General features: G+C 39.1%; 1 protein-coding gene across 7 annotated transcripts in view; it reads right to left on the bottom strand.

Annotated features, from left to right (window-relative positions):
- The window catches only part of STAG1 (STAG1 cohesin complex component), a 406,778-nt gene that overhangs the window by 288,307 nt on the left and 102,789 nt on the right, over positions 1-15,682 (bottom strand). The gene's annotated exons all lie outside the window — the stretch shown is intronic.

Here is a 15,682-nt window from a genome sequence, read left to right on the forward strand (position 1 = left end):
ATTATACAGTATCAAATGGAATAACACAGGTATAGTTAGAATTCCAGACAGAAAGACAAAGCACAAAGCAGAACAAATATTTGAAGAGATAATGGGGAAGAATGTTCAAAAAATCATGTCAGATATCAAAACAGATGTAAGATCAGAGAATTCCCAAGCAGAATACATCAAAATACACAAACTGCTAAAAACCAGAGTTAAAGGGAAAATTCAAAAGGAAGCTAAAGAAATAGGATACGTACATACAGAAAGACAAAGATCAGTATCAGACTTCCTAATGGAAACTATGTAAGTTCAAAGACAATGGAGTAACATCTTAAAAGTACTGAGGGGGAAAAAAAAAAAAGTCAACCCTGAATTACATACCAAGTGATAATCTTTCAAAAAAATGAAAGGAGTCATACCATGGGAAATCGATGAGTAGAAAACTTCAAGAATAAGCCTCTCCAGTGAAACAACACTTGGGTTGACAAAAACTGAAATCAACTTTTACAGAATTCCTGAATCTAATAAAACTTACAAAGAAAGGGGTGCTTAACAAAGAAGGAAGCTGCAAAATTTGGTGAGAAGGCACTATAGCGTCTTTTGCTTACTTGCCTACCATCGCCCATTCCCCAACTCAACAGTGTCAATGGGGACAGCAGATCAAACTCTTGGTGCAACTTGCTGGTACCTGTGGGAGAAATACCAACCTCCTTCTCAAAAATGATAGCTGTGCATTTTGAAGAGATTCCCAGCTGGCATCTGTTGAAAGGATTTAAATATATATACTACACATAAGCTCTCTGGGGTAAGAGACAGCATACAAGACAAGCAGCAATATGTAAAGCCTCAGAATAAAGAGTCTAAGGAGGAAGATATGTTAGGGACTAAGGGCTTTGAAAGACTCCCACATATTCTGGGGAATTCAAGCTGCTACACGCATGCCCAAGGCTAAAAGCACGGTCAGAGGAGGCCTGAGAGAAGCATAGGCTTGCACCCCTAATTATCTTTGAGCTCTGTGCAAGCAGAAGATGAAGACTAAGGCCAAGGTGCAAATGGCCAGGCTATTTATTGCAAAAATACTTCAGTAAAGAACCTATCTGCAAATACCCACAGAGGGTTTTTCCCCCTTTGGGGTGCCAGTTCTTTAGGTAAATCTATCAGGTTACTGGTTTGACCACCAAGATGAAAAATGTCAGTGTCCACACAGGACAAGAAAGACAGTCTTGGCAAAAGTAGTTTGGGGGGGGGGAATCACTAAATAAACAGATGACTATAGCTTTTAACAGTCAGTAAAATCAAACAGGGCATGGGGGAGGTGAAAGGATGATTCCCAGAGTGAAAACATTTTAATATTCAAAATGTTCATTTTTTAATGTTAATGTCTGAATTTGTCCAGCAGGCTTTCCAGTTTTGGCCAGAAAGTACCCCCCCGCCCCAAAATAAAAATTAAAAAATGTGATCATTGAAGTAAAAAAGGCAGTAGGATGACATAACTAAAGTGCTGAAAGAAAAACCATCAAAAAAGAACTATATAACCAGTAAAACTATCCCTCAAGGGACAAATTAAGACATTCATAGAAAAATAAGAGCAGAAGGAATTTGTCCTTAGACATGCCCTACAAGAAATGCTAAAGGGAGGCCAGACATGGTGGCTCACGCCTGTAATCCCAGCACTTTGGAGGCTGAGGCAGGTGGATCACTTGAGGTCAGGAGCTCCAGATCACCCTGGCCATCATGGTGAAACCCCATCTCCACTAAAAATACAAAAATTGGCCAGGTGTGGTGGCAGGTGCCTGCAATCCCAGCTACTTGGGAGGCTGGGGCAGGACAATCACTTGAACTCGAAGGCAGAGGTTGCAGTGAGCCGAGATTGCACCACTGCACTCCAACCTGGACAACAGAGCAAAAGACTCCATATCAAAAAAAAAAAAAAAAAAGGCGGGGGGGGGGGGGCGCGGGCAGGGGCACAGATATTATAGGCCGAGGCAAGAGGATCACTGGGGGCCAGGAGCTCGAGACCAGCCCAGGCAGAATATAGAGAGACTCCATCTCTACAAAAAAATTTAAAAACTGGCCAGGCACAGTAGCCCACGCTTATAATCCCAGCACTTTGGGAGGCTGAGGCGGGCGAATCACTTGAGGTCAAGAGTTTAAGACCAGACTGGCCAACATGGTGAAACCCTGCCTCTACTAAAAAAAAAAAAAAAAAAAAATAGCCAGGCATGGTGGCAGGCACCTGAAGTCCCAGCTACTCAGGAGGCTGAGGTAGAAGAATCACTTGAACCCAGGAGGCGGAGGTTGCAGTGAGCCAAGATCGTACCACTGCACTCCAGTCTCGGTGACAGAGAGAGACCCTGTTTCAAACAATAATAAATAAATAAATACAAAAAAAAACTTTTAAAAAGGAAAAAACAAAACTTTAAAACTAACCAGGTGTGGTGGCACACATCTGTGGTTCCAGCTACTCTATTCGAGAGGCTGAGGTGGGAGAATCACTTGAGCCCAGGAGGTTGAGGCTACAGTGAGCCATGACTGGGCCACTACACTCCAGCCTGGGTGACAGAGCCCCTGTTTCAGCCCCCAAAACAAACAAACAAACAAAAAACCAGGGCACCACATAACGGGGGGGGTCCCCAATTCATTTCATTACAAAGATATAAAAAATCATAAAGTTGTACACCCTTAACAACAGAATCTCAAAATATATTTTTTTAAAAAACAGAGAAATCAGAATACTTTGAGATAAATGAAACAAAAACACAATACATCAAAATGTATGGGATGCAGCAAAAGCAGTGCTCAGAGGAAAATACAGTTGTAAAAATCAAGATTTTAGGGGAAAAAAAAAAAGCTCAAATAAATGACCTAATTCTACAACTGAAGAAAAAAAATATAAAGGGCAAACTAAGCCCAAAGGCAGCAAACTGAAGAAATTAATCAAAATTAGTGCACAGATAAACTATATTGAGATTAGAAAAACAACACAATCAATAAAACCACAAGTTTGTTGTTGGAAAAGGTAAACAAAATTGACATATCTTTAAATAAAATGACTTTTGAAAAAAAGAGAGAAGGGGCAAAAGAATACGGTAAACAACATATGCCCACAAATTTAGTAACATATTAAATGGACAAATTCCTAGAAATGCACAAATCATCAAAACTGGCTCAAAAAACACAAAAAATGTGAAAAGAACTATAACGAGACACTGAATCAGTTATCAAAAATCTCCCCAGGAAGAAAAGCCCAGGACCAGATGGCCTTACTGCTTAATTATACCAAACATGGTTTAAAAAGAATTAACATCAATCTTCCAAAAAAGAGACAAGAAGGAACTACTTTCTAATTCATTCTATGAGGCATTTCCGTAATACCAAACTACACAAAAACACTACAAGAAAATTACACATCAATATCTCTAATAAACATATATACGAAAATCCTCAACAGAAACATTAGCAAATCAAAACACACAATGTGTAAAAAGAATTCTACATGAAGACCAAGTAGGATTTATCTCAGTCACGCAAGGCTGGTTCAACGTTCAAAAATCAATTAATATAATACATCATATCAAGAGCTAAAAAACTACATGATCATACCAAAAGACAAAGGAAAAGCACTTAACAAAATCCAACACCCATTCATAATAAATACTCTCAGTAAATGAGAAATACAGGGGAACATTCTCAACTCGATAAAGAATATCTCCAAACGCTACAGCTAACATCACATGTAATGGAGAGAAACTCAAAGCTTTTCCGGTTAAACCAGGAAAAAAGCTAGGATGCTATTCTCAACCACTCCTTTTTCACATCATACTGGAAATCCTGGCTAATGCAATAAGAGAAAGAAAATAAACAAAAGGTACATAGCTTGGGAAAGAAGAAATAAAACTTTTTTTATTTCCAGATGGCAAAACTGTCTATATAGAAAATTTGAAAGAACTGACAAAGGCAAAATAATAAAACAACTCTTAGAACTAATAAGCTATTATAGCAAGGTTTCAAGATACAAGGCTAATATATAAAAGTCAATCACTTTGCTGTAGACAATGAACAAATATAATTTTAAATGAAAAACATAGTATCATTTGCGTTCACATCAATGAATTAAATTCTTAGGTGTAAATCCAACAAAATACGTAGAATCTATGTAAGAAAAACAATAAAATTGTAATGTAAGAAATCCAGAGGCCGGGCACCATGGCTCACGCCTGTAATCCCAGCACTTTGGGAAGCTGAGGCGGGTGGATCACCTGAGGTCAGGAGTTCGAGACCAGACTGGCCAACATGGTGAAACTCCATCTCTACTAAAAATACAAAAATTAGCCAGCCGTGGTGGTACACGCCTGTAATCCCAGCTACTCGGGAGGCTGAGGCAGGAGAATCACTTGAACCTAGAAGGCAGAGATTGCAGTGAGCTGAGACCACGCCATTGCACTCCAGCCTGGGCACCAAGAAAGAAACTCTGTCTCAAAAAAAAAAAAGAAAGAAAAGAAAAGAATCTCTTAGCAATGTATACACACACACAGACATACAATGCAGGTGGTGGTAGTAGGGTGCCACATGATTTGCTAAGCAAATCAAAAATTATAAGTATGACAATGATGTTATTTATGAAGCCACTTTTCAACAGTTTCTGTAAGTGGTACTCCATCTACATAGAAGAGATAGACTCATTTACTATTTTTAATGGAATTTAACTATTTTACTCATGTTTATATCAAATTAAGTATATTAATGGAAAACTTTATATCGAATATAACAAACATGAATATACACTAAGTCTTAACGTCAACCATGGGTTCTTGGAAACTGAGAGTTAAAGCAAAATGACATGTAACAAAACCAATTTTAGCATAGACTAACTGATACAAACAATAGTTAAGTTCCTATAGCATACTTCTGGTCACAAAAAAAATCAGCAAACTTCTAAACAAACACCAAAACATTTAAAATATTAAACACTAAAATAAATGTAAGCTTTACATATATTTAAGAAAGATTAATTTTAACAAGTCAGATAATTATTTACCCAATTATTCCAGCTCAGAATCGCAGGTGGCCAGAGCCTATCCCAGCAGCTCAGGGAGCAAGGCAAGAACAAACCCTGGACAGGTCACCATTCCATCACACAGGGCACTCACATACATACCCAAACTACTCATACTAGGACAATTTAGACATGTCGATTAACATGCACATGCACATGCACATATCTGGTATGTGGGAGAAAACCAGAGTAGCAAAAGAAAAGAAATCCACACAGACATGAGGAAAATGTGCAAACTCTACACAATGGCCCCAGCAAGCAATCTATTATTTTTCTTTCCCTCATCAACATTATAACAAAATGTTATTTGACAGCCTACTGTACACTTAAATTCTCTGTAGTATAAAGGTTTAAGTAGCAATCAAGAAAATAAAGTTCCAAACTCTTTTCCCAGTAAAATTTAGCCTGTGAGACAGATTTTGTAGCTCTTTTAGTGAACCAAAAAAAATGCCAAAAATAAAATTGGATTTTCCAAGTTGCACAGCAATTCACACGAAAAGATAAATAAGTAGGAAACATTAAGACTCAAGAAAGAGAGGAGTAATAAATCTTTTGAAAATATCAGCCTAGAAACTCTCAACTATTAAGCAGACAGAAGGATATTTTAAGCCAAAACTGAATGATGTGCTCAATGGGATAGCGATAAAGTTTACTGGCAACAGCAGGTTAGATCATTATTCTGCTCTTTCTCTCTGAATGTTGTACTGTAAAAGACTATTTTTAAAATATCTTGGTAACATAAACCTTAAAATCAAAAGAAATGTAAGAGTAATTTAAGAGTTTCTGTTCTGGGGCTCAATTACCTGAGTTCTTATACCAGGTATTCTACCTTCTAGCTTTGTAACTCACTATGCCTAAGTATTCTCATACATCAAACTGGAATAAAAAAAGAACCCATATAGCATACGGTTATTGTGGTGAGTGACTGGAAGAGTACCTGGAACTCTAGAATGAATATTAATTCATAGCTACAGGAGGAAGACAAAAGCATAAAGGAATGTAAGTTTCATGAGGGAAGGTATTTTTTGTCCTTTTTGTTCACTTCTATATATGTGTGAACACATTTTTTTTTTTTTTTTTAAGATGGGAGGTCTTGCTCTGTAGCCCAGTTTAGAGTGCAGTGGAGCAATTCATAGCTCCCTGCAGCCTCCAGCTCCTGGGCCCAAGTGATTTTGGCCGCAGCCTCCAACTCCTGGGCCCAAGTGATCCTGGCCGCAGCCTCCAACTCCTGGGCCCAAGTGATCCTGGCCTCAGCCTCCCAAGTAGCTGGGACTAAGTACACGCCACTATGCCTGGCTAATTTTTTAAAAACTTTTTGTAGAAACAGGGTCTCACTTTGTTACCCAGGCTGCATTTCTTTTTCTTTTTCTTTTCTTTTTGTTTTTTTTTTTTTTTTTGAGACAGAGTTTTGCTCTTGTTGCCCAAGCTGGAGTGCAATGGCGCGATCTCAGCTCACTGCAATCTCCGCCTCCCAGATTCAAGCGATTCTCCTGCCTCAGCCTCCCAAGTAGCTGGGATTACAATCACCCACCACCACACCCGGCTAATTTTTTGTATTTTTAGTAGAGAAAGGGTTTCACCACATTTGCCAGGCTGGTCTCAAACTCCTGCCCCCAGGTGATCCTCCTGCCTCAGCCTTCCAAAGTGCTGGGATTACAGGCATGAGCCATCATGTCCAGCCTCGCTTCTATATTCTTAATGCTTGAAACCTAGTAAATAGTTGTTGAATTAAAAATATGTGTGTATGTGTGTTTATGGATATATTTATTTTTAAGGAGAGTACACAAAATTAAAAACAAGGAAAGCTCTTAGAGTTAGCAAACTAATCAAAGTTAGCAGCTTCCTTTTAAAAAACAAAAAAAACATGGCTGGGTGCAGTAGCTCGCGCCTGAAATCCGAGCACTTTGGGAGGCCTAGGCGGACAGATCACCTGAGGTCAGGAGTTCAAGACTAGCCTGGCCAACATGGTGAAAACCCGTCTCTGCTAAAAATACAAAATTAACTGGGCATGGTGGCATGCGCCTGTAATCCTAACTACTTGGGAAGCTGAGGTGGGAGAATGACTTGAACCCGGGAGGCGGAGGCTGCAGTGAGCCGGGATCACGCCACTGAACTCCCGCCTGGGCAACAGAGGGAGACTCTGTCCATCTCTAAATAAATAAATAAATGTATGTTATTGATTGGATTGCTCTAAATTTAAGCAGCATTAAAAATGTCACAGTCTTTAAAACAGCTAACAAGTAAAAATGAACCTCAACACAATTAACTTGCCTTATCCTAAATCACCCTGCACTAAATATATGAGAGAATGCTCACACATACACACACACCTTTCTGTCAAAATTACAAGAATTTATGTTCCCATGCATATTATAAGAAAAGTGAGTCTGGGCAACATAAGTAAGACCCCCATCTCAAAAAAAGAAAAAAGAAAAAAGAAAAAAAGAAAAAAAAAAAAAAGGCCTTGGAGTCCCAGCTACTCTATTCCAGAAGCTGAGGTGGGAGGATCACTTGAGGCGAGGAGGTCAAGGATGCAGTGAGCCATGATTGGGCCACTACCTTCCAGCCTGGATGACAGAGCAAGACCGTCACCAAAAAGAAAAAAGGAAAGGAAAGGAAATTATTATGATTTTTAAAACTACAATTTTCCCCAAATTCAAATAACCACTATCACTCAACCTCTCTCCAGTTAAAAATTACACGCTTTTAAATATTTTACAAATCAATCTACATACTCATACAAATAAGAATTGTGTGACAACTAATAGCTTCATTAGGAAACGCATATCACTAGTTGAGTGGCTGTACATAAGGAACAATAAAAATATTCCAAAAATGTCCTCTGGCTTAAGAAAATAAACATCTACTAATAAAGAGATCCTAAAAGAATTAACTAACAGTACTTATGAGAAAACCGTCTTTTATAAATACAACAAAACCTTACCAAAATAAGTAAGTTTGTATAGCCCCATGATTTTCATACAGAAATCGTTTCAAGCGTTCATACAAACAAACATTGGCACTACCACAGCCGTAAGAAAAAATTACAACATTTAACAAAAATACACGTGGTGTTTTTAATATGGTAAAGAAAGCATCACTGAAGACCAATCTATTTTCAATTTCCTTTAAACTATGTATGTCTGTGAAAAAGTATACATGTATATATTAAACCCACTAAATGAAACTTCCCATAAACACTAAAATTTCTCCCACAATTTATAACTCAAGCTTAAAGGCCTTATCTAATCAACCCCCTTTCCACATAATTACTACAAAAATCACTCACAAAAACCTGTAAGTTTTTGAAGAAAGAATATGTACCTATTGAGTTTGATGATGCAGTGAAAAATTCTCTGGGACCACAATCCAGAAGAAATGAGTTCTTAATAAATTCTATGGCTAAATCAATGTTTTAAAATGAGGTCCAAATCAAATAAAAGATATAAAGTTGTAGTGGTTCATTATTTTGTTGATTCATTTAGGAAAAGTTATTTTATAACAAAAATTTCTGAACAAATATTGAAAAATAAAGTATCTAATTTTGTGTGGTTACTTTAAATCCAAAGAGAGCTATTTGTGAGTTCTTCTCAAAACTACTGTTCCACCATTAGATAACTTTTTTTTTTTTTTTTTTGAGATGGAGTCTCGCTCTGTCGTCCAGTCTGGAGTGCAATGGCACGATCTCGGCTCACTGCAACCTCCACCTCCCGGGTTCAAGCGATTCTCCTGCCTCAGCCTCCTGAGTAGCTGGGATTACGGGGGCTCGCCACCATGCCCGGCTAATTTTTGTATTTTTAGTAGAGACAGGGTTTTGCCATGTTGGTCAGGCTGGTCTCCAACTCCTGACCTCAGGTGAACCGCCCACCTCAGCCTCCCAAAGTACTGGGATTACAGGCGTGAGCCACCGCACCTGGCCTGTTTTGTTGTTTTTTTTTTTTTAGACAGAGTCTTGCTCTGCCACCCAGGTTGGAGTACAGTGGCGTGATCTTGGCTTGCTGCAACCTGTGCCTCCTGGGTTCAAGCAATTCTCCTGCCTCAGCCTCCCGAATAGTTGGGATTACAGGCGCCCGCCCCAACATGCCTGGCTAATTTTTGTATTTTTAGTAGAGATGAGGTTTTGCCATGTTGGCCAGGCTGGTCTCAAACTCCTGACCTCAGGTGATCTGCCCGCCTCGGCCTCCCAAAGTGCTGGGATTACAGGCATGAGCCACTGCGCCTGGCCCCATTAAATAACATTTTAACTGAAAATCTGAAAGATCTTCCACATCTTGAACACTGCTATAATTAGGAAAAACCTCATGATTTTCATATAAATATGAAACTGTAATGGATCCTAACATAATGAATAGAAGAGTTGTCTAAGAGTTTTTACAGATACAAATAACTGAATGAAAATTGGGGGAGAAGAGAAAGATTCTTCTTCAAGTAGAATAAATAAATATAAACAAAATGACAGAAATAGGAAAATCACCATTTGAGGAACATCACAATATTTTTTCAGATGAGAATCAATAATGAATACTAATGGGCGAAAGTACAGTAACTCCAGGAAATCCTTTTTTTAAAAACGTATTGAAAGAACTTACGCAGAATATCAAAGTATCTCCCCAGAGGAAACTAATTATAAAGAGGAAAATGGTAATGTTATAGTGAAGAAACGCAGCAGACCCCTCTACAACTAACTGATTACAGTTAACACTGCTAATAGTGAGACATATTAACAGGGGCCTCCTAATAGGATAAAAAAAGGACACAACTATATCTCTTTAGCATTCTTGCCAAAAATGCATAACCTGAATTTAATCACAAGTATAATCAGATAAATCCAAACTGTGGGATATTCTACAAAATAACTGGCCAGTATTCTTCAAAAGTGTCAAGGTCATGAAACAGTAAGGCTAAGGAACTGTCCCTGATTACAGGAGAGGCATAAAAACTAAACTCATGTGATCATACACTGGATCATGCACCAGAAAAAGGACTTTAGTAGGACAACTGATGACATTTGAATAAGTTCTACATTTTAATTAATAGTATCGTATCAGTGATTCTTCAGGTTTTGACAACTACTATGGTTATGTAAGATATTGGCAGTTGGGGAAGCTAGGTGAGGGGTACAGGGTTGAAAACCTCTGTGCTATTTTTGCAACTTTATTAAAGTATGACGTTATTTCAGGAGAGAAGGAATAGAACCCAAACTAACTCCCAACTCTACACTAAAATACAACTCAATAAAAGATCTAAGGACATGAAGAAAAAGAGGTGAGGTACTTTATCAAATGACCTTCCAACTTTCTCCCCAAGGTTCAAAACATTTCTTTACTCTTAGTAATACACTTACAAAAGCTTGGCATCAGTGCTATCTAAGTTCCCCCTCCCTACTCCTAGTCAATATGGTGTCTATCTCTTGAAGATCAAAAATTATAACTACTCCTTACAAATAAACTGCACTTAAAACTATTTGCATATCCCATAGAGTTCGATGGAACTCTATGGAACACGTACTGTGTAACAGACAGAATTTCTTTCTTTTTTTTTTTTTTGTGAGACAGAGTCTTGCTCTGTCACCCAGACTGGAGTACAGTAGCGCGATCTTGGCTCACTGCAACCTCCGTCTCCTGGGTTCATGCAATTCTCCTGCCTCAGACTCCCAAGTAGCTGGGATTACAGACATGCACCACCACTCCCAGCTAATTTTTATATTTTTAGTAGAGACAGGGTTTCACCATGTTGGTCAGGCTGGTCTCAAACACCCAAGTGATCCACCCGCCTCGGCCTCCCAACATGCTGAGATCACAACCGTGAGCCACTGCACCCGGCCCACAATTTCAAGCAACCCTTGATGGGCAAAAAAAGAAACTGTCTGATAAAACCAGATAATTTTGTATGGGACTAATTTCTCCCTTTATCTTTTATTCTTATACTTTGCACTTCCAAGGCTCTTCCCTTGTATTAGTTTCCCAGGGCTGCTATAACAAAATACAAAAAGTTGGATGGCTTTGAAAAACAGAAATTTATCCTCACAGTTCTGGAAGCTAGAAGTCCACAATCAAGGTGTTGGCAGGGCCATGCTCTCCCTGAAGCCTCTAGGGGAGGATCCTCCCTGGACTTGTTCCAGCTTCTGGTAACCCCAGATGTTCCTTGGCTTGTTGGAGCATTAAATCTAATCTCTGCCTCCATCTTCACATGGCCATCTTCCCTCTGTGCGCCTCTGTGTCATCACACTGTATTCTCTTCCCTGTGTCTCTGTCTTCTCTTCTTATAAGGACACCAGTCATATTGGATTAGGACCCACGCTAAATGCCTATGAGCTTGTGTTAACTTGATTACATCTGCAAATATTCTACTTCCAAATAAGGTTGCATTCACAGGTATAAGAATTAAGATTTCAACGTATCTATTTGGGGGACACAAATCACAAATACAACATCTCTCTAATAAAAGCATTGTTTTGAAATTATTTATTCAACATCATTTTAAGAAATGTTTATGAAGCAACTCCTCTATGCTAGGCACTATTCTAATTAGCTACAAACAATGGTAAATAAATTAGATGAAATTCCTGTATTTAAGAAGTTGCTATTTCTGGTTCATAGAATCAGACAATAAAGAGATAAACATGAGAGTTTCAGATGAGAAGTTCTATGAGGTGATAAATTACTTCAAAAGGATGGTCTTACATTTCTAAGGAGGTGACACTTCAGCTAAGACGTGAGGGACATGCAAGTGTACAGGAGGCTGGAGTAGAACAACTATTCTTTTTGTTTGTTTTGAGAAAGAATCTGGCTCTGTTGTCCAGGCTGGAGTGCAACAGCACAATCTCAGCTCACTGCAACCTCTGCCTCCTAGGCTCAAGCAATCCTCCCACTTCTGCCTCCCAAGTAGCTGGGACTACAGGCACACACCACCACACCTGGCTAATTTTTGTGTTTTTTGTAGAGATAGGGTTTTGCCATGTTGCCCAAGCTGGTCTCAAACTCTTGAACTCAAGCGATCCGCCTGCCTCAGCCTCCCAAAGTGCTGGGATTATAGGTATGAGCCACTGCGCCAAGCCTGAATGATATTCTTGACAACTGAGGAAAGATGTTTGTTTACTTAATATGACCGTGTAGCAAAGGTATAGACAGTTCACAATTTACTAGACCTACCAACCTTAAAATTATGTGATTCGTAAACAATAATTTTCAAAGAATCATCAATTTTTGCACATCAAAGTTCGACACTTAATTTTTTTAATATTACACCCATTTCAATTTTGGCTAAATTTGTACAGACCATAATCATGTTGTGAGCATTTGCTTATCACAAACCTGAAGGACACAGTAAAACACACCATTAACTTAGTGTAGGCTAAGTCATGACAAAGTACTTTTATAATATGAAACTGTGGTAGTTAGTATACAGTAGCATATTTACTATTAAATAAATATTATGCTCCACCACTATAAGAAAATTAATTTCTAGGTGGCGAAAAACTTTGAGGATGGTTCAAGAACTAGAGTATTCCCCCAACAGAAGGTTCTTCAGAATCCCACAGACTGTAAAATTAGGGGAAGAACAAGTTAAGTGAAGTATAAAAGTCTCAGAATAATCATAACCATACACTTTTATCACTGCTCACTGGAGCACCATGCCTGCCAGCTGCCCAAGGCAATCATCTTGATTAAATATACTCCAGGGATGCTTCCGATCAGGTTTCTCCTCTTTATTTCTCTAGTGTTTCCCACTGACAAGCTCACTCTCATCAATGAGATATAAAAAATCCACGGAATTAGTGAGGATGAAAAAACTGTTATACTAAGTACAAAATTCTGGGATATGATTATTGATGTAGGTTAGTATAGCATAACACAATGATCAGATTTAATGCAGGCTGTTATGTGGAATTAACAGTTTACTAGACTCATTTCTTACATCTCAATTCCTACAAACATGCACTATTTCTGTCATGTACTCTTTTTACTTTTATTTTTTGAGACAGGGTTTCACTCTGTCACCAGGCTGTAGTGTGCTGGCAGATCTCAGCATACTAGAACCTCCCCTTCGCGGGCTCAAGCCATCCTCCTACCTCAGCTTCCCCAGTAACTGGGACTATAGGCACTTGCCACCACGCCCAGTTAATTTTTTGTATTTTTGGTAGAGACACAGGGTTTGGGTTTCGCCATATTGCCCAGGCTGGTGTCGAACTGCTGAATTCAAGCAATCCTCCTACCTCAACCTCCTGAAGTGCTGGGATTACAGGTGTGAATCACCATGCCTGGCCTGTCATGTACTCTTACTAAACATTAGGCTCTCCAGAGAAACAGCAACACCTCTACTGGCTAAACTCTATAGTGTATGAGTGATTCTGTATGTAGTTATCTGGGACAATTGATATTTTGCTTTTTAAGTCCCAAAACACTTAAGCATATTGAATGGCAAACCTAAATTATACTCCCCTGATTTCACTGCTCAGAGATACACCTTCTATCTCTGCACCCCAAAAACAGCTATAAGGGGTATCTTTATGCGAGAACTGTGGTTTGAAAGAATTGGGTGAAATGCCTGAACATGTGAGAGGTTGGTTTCCCGGTGCCAAACCTGCTTCCTTTCTTCCCCAACTACTCCTTCCTCCATGCTCTATTCTAGGTAAAATGGTAAGTTTTATTGACTTCAGCCCCAACTGCCTCTACTCATACCACTCTCCATCTCCATTTCACCTCCATCACATCACTCTTCCTCTTCTTCCATACTTCTAGATCTCAACATTTCAAATGCTACTGGATGAAGTAATAAATCTTTTCTTCAAAAGTATCCTAGAAAATTTACTGTCTATGCTGTTCATAGCAAGTAACTGCTTCATTTTAATTTGCACATGAAAATATTAAGCTTTATGGGTAAACCCAAGGTCTTGGACATCTGTTTACAGAAATATCACAACTATCTGGAACATAGCTGAAAACTCAGAGAAATAGTCTCCCACACTCTGAATTCTCTTAGTCACCCATAGTGTCTCTCCCAAACCATTTTCTCTCCTCCATTCGACATATATACCACCCTTTAATCTTCCTTATCAGTGCCATCTACTCACTTTCTGACCACCTACCACTGCTCCTCACATTCACTGAAAGTATCTGCATCTTGGTCTTATTTCTGTCCTGCCCTACCATATGTCCCACAACCATAGGCAACGTCCACTGAAAACCCAAGTCTCAAGATTCCTAGACATTTTCAATTCCAAAGACCTATTTCATGTGCTACATTCCACAGCCCAACACTTTAACCAATATGACCTAATCTTCCAACATTCACAGCTTTCTCATGCTTACACTACCATAGCATCTGCTCCTCAGTTTCATACACACAGTCTAGCGCTTACTCCTTTCACTGTCTACCTATCTCCTCTTCATCTCATTTCTTTAGTCAATCTACACATGAATGATTACCTAAACCACTTTCTCACAAACACTCCTCCTAGGCTCAAGCAATCCTCCTGTTTCCACCTCCCAAAGTGCTGGCATAAGCCACCACGCCTGGTTCAGGTGGAATCTTAAACCCACTAAGCAATCTTTGTATTCGTCCGTGGCTCCCTTTCTGATTCTCTTCAACAACTATTCCAAAGTTTTACTAATATTGAGAACTCATCCTAGGGCCAACCTCAACTCTCCAAAGTTCGTCCAAAAATAATTAAGTCATTAGTTATGAATTATCTGTTCAACTTTTTGTCTCTCCCTCAATCACTCTTTATCCTTCAACACTATCTCAGAAAATAAGGCATCCTTGTGGGATAGATTTTTTAAAGGATATAAAACTACAGCCAGGCAGGAGGAATAATCTCTAGTGTTCCATAGCACTATAGGATGACAGTAGTTAAAAATAATATAGTTTCATAACGCCTGTAATCCCAGCACTTTGAGAGGCCGAGGTGGGCAGATCACAAGGTCAGGAGTTCAAGACCAGCCTAGCCAACATGGTGAAACTCCGTCTCCAGTAAAAGTACAAAAAGTAGCTGGGCATGGTGGTGCATGCCTGTAATCCCAGCCACTCGGGAGGCTGAGTCAGGAGAATCGCTTGAACCAGGACCCAGGAGGTGGAGGCTGCAGTAAGCTGAGATCGTGCCACTGCACTCCAGCCTGGGCAACAGCGCGAGACTCCATCTCAAAAAAATATATAATAATAATAAAGTTTCAAATAGCTAGGAAGAAGACATTGAATGTTCCCAACACAAAGAAATAATGAATGTTTGAGATGACAGACGTGCTAATTACTCTGATCTGATCATTATACATTATGTATACTGCAACACCACTGTGTACACCTAAATAGGTACAACTGTGTCAATTTTTTAAAAACCTTAAATCAAGTTAAATTTAACCTATTTTTTAAAAAATAAATACCATGCATAAATAATTGTGGCACAGAAAATGAGGTAATGGTGTTCAATATGATTCCAGGGTCTGAGAAGTCATGCAGTGCCCAACATACATCCCATTAGTAAATATTGTGGTTATTTAAAAATGAAATAAAAATATCTTTCCTGGCCAGGCATGGTGACTCATGCCTGTAATCCCAGCACTTTGGGAGGCCGAGGCGGGCGGTCACCTGAGGTCAGGAGTTTGAGACCAGCCTGACTAATATGGAGAAACCCCGTCTCTACTA

The sequence above is a fragment of the Pongo pygmaeus genome, chromosome 2 (assembly GCF_028885625.2).
Source record: "Pongo pygmaeus isolate AG05252 chromosome 2, NHGRI_mPonPyg2-v2.0_pri, whole genome shotgun sequence".
Taxonomy (NCBI): domain Eukaryota; kingdom Metazoa; phylum Chordata; class Mammalia; order Primates; family Hominidae; genus Pongo; species Pongo pygmaeus.